This window comes from Rhincodon typus, chromosome 19 (genome assembly GCF_021869965.1).
Source record: "Rhincodon typus isolate 14 chromosome 19, sRhiTyp1.1, whole genome shotgun sequence".
NCBI lineage: Eukaryota > Metazoa > Chordata > Chondrichthyes > Orectolobiformes > Rhincodontidae > Rhincodon > Rhincodon typus.
The window spans coordinates 35,936,213-35,944,381 of record NC_063350.1 but is presented as its reverse complement, the minus strand read 5'-3'; the positions used below and the strand labels follow the sequence as shown (position 1 = coordinate 35,944,381).

General features: G+C 39.1%; 1 pseudogene; it reads left to right on the top strand.

The window, feature by feature from the left end:
* The window catches only part of LOC125485511, a 31,795-nt pseudogene extending 23,829 nt beyond the window's left edge, over positions 1–7,966 (top strand).
* Positions 7,967–8,169: the final 203 nt, after the last annotated feature.

Sequence of the window (8,169 nt, the reverse complement as noted above, 5' to 3'; positions counted from 1 at the left end):
CTCTGATGCTGCTTGGCCTGCTGTGTTCATCCAGCTCTACACCCAATTAATTTCTTTATTTTTTTTAACAACTATTCACATACTAACAGTAACACAAGGAAAAATAAATGTTTGATTCAGTTCAATGTCATGAAATGTAAAGTAATAAGTTTGTGGAGAAGAACAGCAAAAGGAAATATACTCACAAGACACTTAACAAAACAGCAGAACAAAGAAACAGCATAACATATAAAGGTGTGAGTATAGATAGAAAAGACATGCAAAAAAAAGTAAGATTCTGGAGGACCTCTGATGAATAGTCATTTAGACTCAAAACATTAGCTTGCTGTCTCTCCACGGAAGCTGCCTCACCCGCTGTGATTTCCAGCATCTTTTGTTTTCAGTCAATTGAGATTCTGGATTGTATATTTGGCAGCAATTAATATAAGGACATAAACACATGAGGAATTAAAACACAAGAAGGCCAAACAATCCCAACCAGTCTGCTCTCGCATTCAATAGGATAATGACTGTATTTCTACATCAACTCCACTTTCCTACTCTGTCTCTATATCCCTTGATTCCCTTAGTTCTCAAACATCTAATAATCTCAGCAAGACAGAGTTCAAATCGAGATCTTGATGGGGTCAGATATGTCATCCCTGGCTCCTGGTAGACTTAGAAATCAGCAAATGGCTGATTGGATTTTTTTTCTGTTCTCATACTAGTAAAATTTAACTAGTTAACACAACTCGCTACCATGCAAAAACTACATCTTGTGGTTAAGACAAGTGTCTCTTCCTGTTAAGACTCATGAATGTTTAATCTTTTACCACTGTTAACTGACCGACACTTTAGACCCAGTATAGAAAGGAGGAATGTTAATTTACAGTTAAAAGTGTAGAAAGGAGGAATGATGGCAGCCCTGTACTCCAACCATTGCTGGTAGTGGTTGATTCTGCAGATGCATGACAATTGCCACATGTACCAATGTAATAGGCTAAATAGCCTCTCCATGTATAGTAATTTGTATGATTCTGGTCTTGCTACTCAAACAAACTTTTACTTCTGGCTTTCTTAAAATATGTAGAGTAAAACTGTAATTCATAGATCAGATGTTACAACTCAATGTATTATCCTTTTCTTTCTTACAGTTGTTTCATGTTTATTTTTGTTTTGTCATTTCACCAACACGATGCAAATTAATTTAGTCCCTGATGATAAGCCTAATGGGTCATTAATACAATACAATAAAGAAGGAGGTGGTGTACCAAGCTCAGTAAGTAATCAAAATTGATTTATTTTCCAAGCTCCTCTTGTTATCAGGAGTCCCGATGAAGGGAGTAAACCCGAAACATCGATTTTCCTGTTCCTCTGATGCTGCCTGACATGCTGAGTTCCTCCAGCTCCACACTGTATTGATTCTGACTCCTGCATCTGCAATTCTTGCTATCGCCTCTTGTTATCCTTATCTTAATCTGAGTCGTGATGGCAAAAGATAATTTTATGGAAAATTTTTGTGGATGAGATACAATTTCCATCTCTTTTAGTTAGCAAGTTGATCTTAACACGATTAGCCCACAGAAAGCAGTGGAAAATGCATCTTTTTTTCTGATAGAGTGAGAGGGAGGGGACAGAGAGAGACGGAGAGAAAAAGAGAGAGAGAGAATATGAGCAGAGAGGGAGCAAATGGCTGATTGGATTTCTTTTCTGTTCTCATACTGGTAAAATTTAATCTTGAAAGTGATCGATGTATAATTTAATTTGGACTTAAACCAAAGATCTTTCAATGCTTCCAAAATACTGACAGAAGAATTAGGAGGTGTTAAAATGCGGAACTATGGGTTGGTTTCCAGTTCAGAACAGGTTAGCAATGAGGTTGCTCAAAATAAATGTAGAGTGATCTACGGAGCGATTTAAATACAAGAATGGTGACAGACTGGAAAGAACACATTGAATGTCCCCAAATAACTTTCATTCTTAAAATGTGATGAGCAGTGCCTTTGCAATTGACTGCTATGGCACTGATAAATGTTACTGCCATCTGCCCAATATAGGTGATTATCCCTGATGAGTGTGTCTCTGTGTAAGTGTGGGGATGGCAATCCACAGTGGAAATACAGACCAGTAGTAAATGTCATTTGTTTAGAACATGTAAAGATTGCATTACCTATCATGTTCTCTTCCCAATACTATCTGAGTATTTTTAGAATTTGCAGTTTTTATTTCAGTGTTATCTGCATTTATCTCAAACAATTTATTGCTCCATAAGTAATAGGGATTTTCCTTATATCTCTGCCACTCAATGATTTCCATTTGTTGTCTCATTAATTTTCTTCATATGTTAAAACAAATTCTAGTTCCAGCATCTCCTTATCTATACTTCAGCATTTAATATATCACAGAATAAAGATTTCAATTTTAGGCTGCTGGTACATCCAAGGGGTGAATATTGTAGGCAGAATCTTAAATGGGCCTGAGCTACCTGGACTATGGATGAGAAGACCACCAATGCACTCTCAGTTCTGTCATTGTGATGAGCTCTTCAGTGCAGACACACAGACAGGCTGCTGGTCATGCACATCAGCAGGGATCTGTCCAAAGGGGATATTGGGATGGCAGTTGAACACCTGCAGTAAGTGCCAACTGCCTGTGCAGCAAACACGCTGCACATGCATTCAACCAAATGTCAACGTTGGGAACTGGGTGAGGGCCAGTTCTCAGTCAGTCAGGATGGGAGGTGCACTTTTGGTAGGCAGTCCCAATACTGTCAGATAGGAGCGCAGTCTGCACACAGTCTGGGGCTTGGCCATGGTCTGTCATCAACTTAGATGATCAGGGGATCTGTGCAGCTGCAGTCTGGGCAATGGTCAGCCCTGAGTGCCAGCACCAGCAGTCAGAGGAATTGTGTATCATCAGTCCAGAGCCCCAAAGACAGAGATCTGGGTCTGCTCAGTCATGTCTAGGCACTGTTTGCTGAAGCCAGTCAGAGATCGGGGCTGAATACAATCCTGGGCATCTGTTGTCAATTGTTGAGAAGGGACAGCCATGTGGACAGCAGGGTGATTATTGCGAAAAGGAGTGGGCAGTCATAGTTGGGGGTTAGCTGAGTTGGAGGTGGGAACAAAGATGTTGACACAGGATGTGATCTTAAGGTGTATAGAAAGTATGCAGAACAGATTGGGAAGGCATGGTAAGCTTTGAGAGGGTGAAGGGTGAGACTATTGACTGTGATAACCTCTGTGAACATAGAGGGACAGGATGGGCATCATTAAGATGTAATGTCAGGGTTCAGGGAACAGTGAGAACAGTTGGAAGGTCTTAATAATTGGGATTGGGTGTAATGAGTCGTTGGGCTAGTGCAAGGTACTAGGGAACATGAAGCTCTGGGTGAAGGTGATACCTGGCAACCAGGTGGGGCCTAGCGCTGGTGTTGTCCACTACAAGCTGATCATCTGCCATCACTTGCTACTCTCTGGTTGTACAATGCTACTGGAAAATGGCTTTGACAATGACCAGGTTGGGCCAAAGCCTGTTATTCATGTTAGCTGAAAACTCCGACTACATTTCATTTGCAAGCATCTTTTGACATATGTACAATGCTTGCAAAGTGTGTGTTAAATGGTGGTCCAAGGCAGATTGTACCATGCTATTGATGTTAGCCAAACTAACATTATGATCTCAGTGATGCAGAATTTAGCAACAATAATTTAAAAGAATGTGAATGCTGGCAAATGCGCTCCATCACCTGTGGAATTGCCAAGGATGTTGTGGGACCAGGGGAACATTGCTGCATTATATGTCATGTAAGTATGACCATCTGCAAATCTAATCAGTTTGACACACGGTATTGATTGTCTACCATTTGGTTAGACAGCTCACAATCCAATAAACATAAAATATTGCGGAGGCTGGAAATCTGAAACCACTCAGCAGGCCTGGCAGCAGCATGGAGAGAAAAAAAAACGTGTTAACGCTCCAGTTTGAATCTCCTTCAGAACTCAGTTGAGCAGGCAGGAAATAACATAACTGTCTCGGACTAACCCATTAATTATTGCCACTTGTCTCATCACCTCCAGGGAGGGCAATATTACACTCACAGTTACTGAAACAAGTACGGGATAATAGCATATGAAACTTTTTTATTACAAGTTGAGAATACATTCAATTTTAAATCTTTTAAAAAGCTATAAAAATCTATGGTTTAAGCCATGTGGGAATTTTGAACTTACATTTCTTTCAATTTTCCAGATTGAGCCACAATCCCAGTGTATACTCAATCCAGATTAGGAACCCAGAAGTGGCCATGTTTGGATGTTACTCATGATCTTTCTGGAGATGGCCAATTTAAAAAAGCCATCCAAGGAGATTCATCCACCATGAGCATCTGGTGGTCCAGTCAATTGGGAGGCTAAGTAAAAGGGCTCACAGTGATGTCTAGCCAACAGTGCCCAATGCGCTGCTGAGGTAGAGATGAAATGCAAGAGGATCTTCAACATAAAAGCCCCCTCTACAGGATTTAAAATGTTAAAAGTCCCTCCTGACTCAAGGTATTAGGCCCACCAATGTTGTGAAGGAGACCTGCCACAGAATGTCAGGCTGTTGCTGTTGAATCCAAGTTGGTTCATAAGAAGGTGATTGATAGAAGGCATTGATAGTTCACCTCCTCATGTCCCTGGCCTGCTACCGAGGGGCCACCTTCAGTTGAATGATAGGATTTGGTCTCAGCCACCATCCCGATGATCCCAGCTATAACATATCTCCCCAAGCTTGTCCAATTTGTGGTAATGATTCAGGGAGAAATATTGGCCAGGTCGTAGGAATAGTGTCCTGCTTTTGTTCAAAGTAGTATCATTACCTGCTCCTGCTTGGCCAAAATTCTACACAAGTTAAATGTAACATCTCTGCTTTTTAACTCTAGCCCCTTGAAATGGACCTTAGAGTTTTGTTTGCCCTTTTAATGAACTTATTTACTTGCATCGCAAACTTCAATGGTTTGTGTGTCTATGTCCTAATCCATGAGTTTTTCCATCCCATTCAGACCATTATTTTCCAAAGTATATGTGGCTTTCTTATGCTTCAATGTGATTCAACTATGTTTCAATTAATATTTTTTTTACTTCAGGGATTCTTCCAGCCTTCAATGGAAAACCTAACCTCAGTGAACTCTTCACCTGGCTACGGCTTCAATAATCAGAATGGCTTGGAGAATGCAGTAAGAACATGTTTATAATTTATTGATGAAGCATCCCACTGCCAAATATTTCCTTTGACATCAACTGCAGTAGTTTGATACAGATAATGCTAGGCCAAATATGTTCAATTATTTCTGCTTAAAACATCATACCAAAACATAGCATGTGAGAAGGAATTTATACTTAGGGTCATATCTGATGTTAGTTCAAGACATTTTCAACATATGTTATTCAGTTTAAATTTCTGAGAGAAGAAAGTGGCATTTGTATAAAGCTTTTCAGGGCCAATGAAGTATTTTGAAGTGAAGTCATTGTTGTAATTTACAAAATGCACAGGCACAAGCAACAATGTGATGGCCTACTAATCTGTTTTTGTGGTAATGATTCAGGGAGAAATATTGGCCAGGTCATAGGAATAGTGTCCTGCTTTTGCTCAAAGTAGTATCATTGGCTGAATCTTGTTTTTGGCTAAGTCTGAATGGCATTGAGTTTTATGGAGGGGCTACAATGAAGTGCAGAAGCATGATGTAAATGGATAGAGGGGTATCATGAAGGTTCTTAGAGGTTGGCACAGAGACAGTTGAATACCAATGTCTATGGACGTGAGGTGCATGTGGTTGGTGCCCATGAAGTGTTCCCAGAGTTGTTGGTGCTCACTGTCCATTATGCAGTCCTTCAGAGCAAGTGGCATATTCAATTTGCCAAGGACTGCTCTGACTTCCATGTCAATTTATAGCTTGTTTTGTATATTTGGTAAAACAAGAAGCTAATTATTAATGAGGCAAGTTGGACCACTAATAAGGCCTTTCATAAGCAATAATCCGCATTAACTGGTAACTTGCCATTGCTTAACAAGAAACATAACTGTGCCAGTTGTCAAAAGCAAAATGATGGGGCAAGATGCTCCTGATGCTGATTTTGACTTCATCAGATTTCTCACCTGATTCTGCCACAGATTTTCAAGAATCCCTGCAGAGTGGAAACAGGCCATTTGGCCCAACAAGTCCACACCAACTCTCCGAAGAACATTCCTCCCAGCCTCAAATGCCTACTCTATCCCTGTAACCCTGCATTTCCCATGCTTAATCCAGATAATCTACACTATGGACAATTGAGCATGACCAATCCACCTAATATGCACATCTTTGGACTTTGGACTACCATAGCTAATGCCACTCAGATCGTGATAGGACTCCACCCATGGAATCTTACACACCCAACTGAGCTGGCCATGGGGTTTTGATTTAACATCTCAATCACAGGATGGCACCCCAACAGTGCAGCGCTCCTTCAGTAATGCATTGGAGTGTCAATCTCGATACTTATACACAAATCCTGGAAAAGGACTTGAACCCAGAAGCTTGTAACTCAGAGGCAAGACTATGACAAACTGATCCATGTCTGACATTTTATTAGATGCTAATTATGTGCTAGAAATAATGGAAACTGTATCTTAGGAAGTATTTTAGCAACACATGATAGAATGAAGAAAGAACTTACTATTATATAACCTTATTCATATTCCCAGGATATGCCAGATTACTTCACAGTTAGAGGGCTATTGTTTGAATGTTGTCATTGTTTGAATATAGGCAGATGTAGCAATTAATTTTCATATAGCAAGGTCCTACCAATAGCAATGAAGTAATGACCAGATAATATGTCTGTTGATTGAAGGATAAATGCTGGCTAGAATATAGGGGAATCTCCCTGATGTTCTTTCATTAGTATCATTACTTAATATTATCACCACCACTAAATACCACACTTAATTACATTTTATAATTGAGAAACACATTCTTAATGTAGAGGCAAACTCTGTCAAATTTATATGACAATCACAAAGTTACTAGTTTCTGTCTTGATCAGATACTTGAAAATTCAGACTGTATTGCTACTCCATTCTACTGCAATCAATATGCTAAAATGCATTGGTAATCATGGTTTTAAAGTGAAAATGAACTTCTGTCAAAAGTCAGTTGAAAAACTACAACAAAAACAATTTGACTTGATAACGTCTTTTGATACATTTATATTTTAAGATTGCACCATGAGATTATCTGTTCAAACCACTAGGAATTTTGATTAAAAATGAATAATTTATTCATTGTTGGCTAATTTGTGCAGGTAGGGGTATAGTGATTAGACACAATGTAAATAATTGCTTATGTTGGCAGAGCAATACAACATCCACTAATGTCGAAGGTATTTTACAACATAAATGCACTAAGGATGTGCTACAATGTTCCTTTGACATTAACATGTGGATGGTGAAATGAAGTTGCTATTCTAGAACTGACCTGAACCCAATGCTAGCTTCCAAATAAGCTCACATGAGCAAATGTCATTCAGGGCTAGATTTTCAAAATGGTATTGTAGAGCATTTTCCAAGGTAAAGTGGACCAATGTGGATTAACGATATTTATAGTTGAGGAAGACAGATATTGTTCCCTGGCAATATTTGTGTGGTATTTCTAAATATACTTATTTTCATTGTGTGTGCAGTACACGAACACAACAAAAATTGTCATCCTTTTTACAGGCCTTGTATGCTTATTTAACACAATTTTTTTTAACAGCTATTATCTAATATTTGTTTTCAGAGAGTTCAGTTCTACAATGACAGGGAAGACCTTCAAGACCATTGCGCATCCCGTGTTTATACGCATGAGGGGAGAGCTACAAGTATAATATCCCTTGACAGTGTCACCAATCCTGAGAAAAGAGATGACTTCAATTATCTTAAACAACTAAAACCAACGTTTAAAACAAACAGTGAAATTTGTCAGTGATACCCATCAAAAAAAATCCAGTGTAATTATAAGAACTTTCTACAGATGACAAACATGCTCTATCATGGTAAGCCCCAACTAAGAGCAAATTTCAACTTATTGCATAGAGTTTGGAAAAGGACTGGAGATTTGATCACACATATCTATTTTTCAAGAGCTAAATCAATTCTTAAATATCCAAAAGGGCAAACAGAGATCAGGAA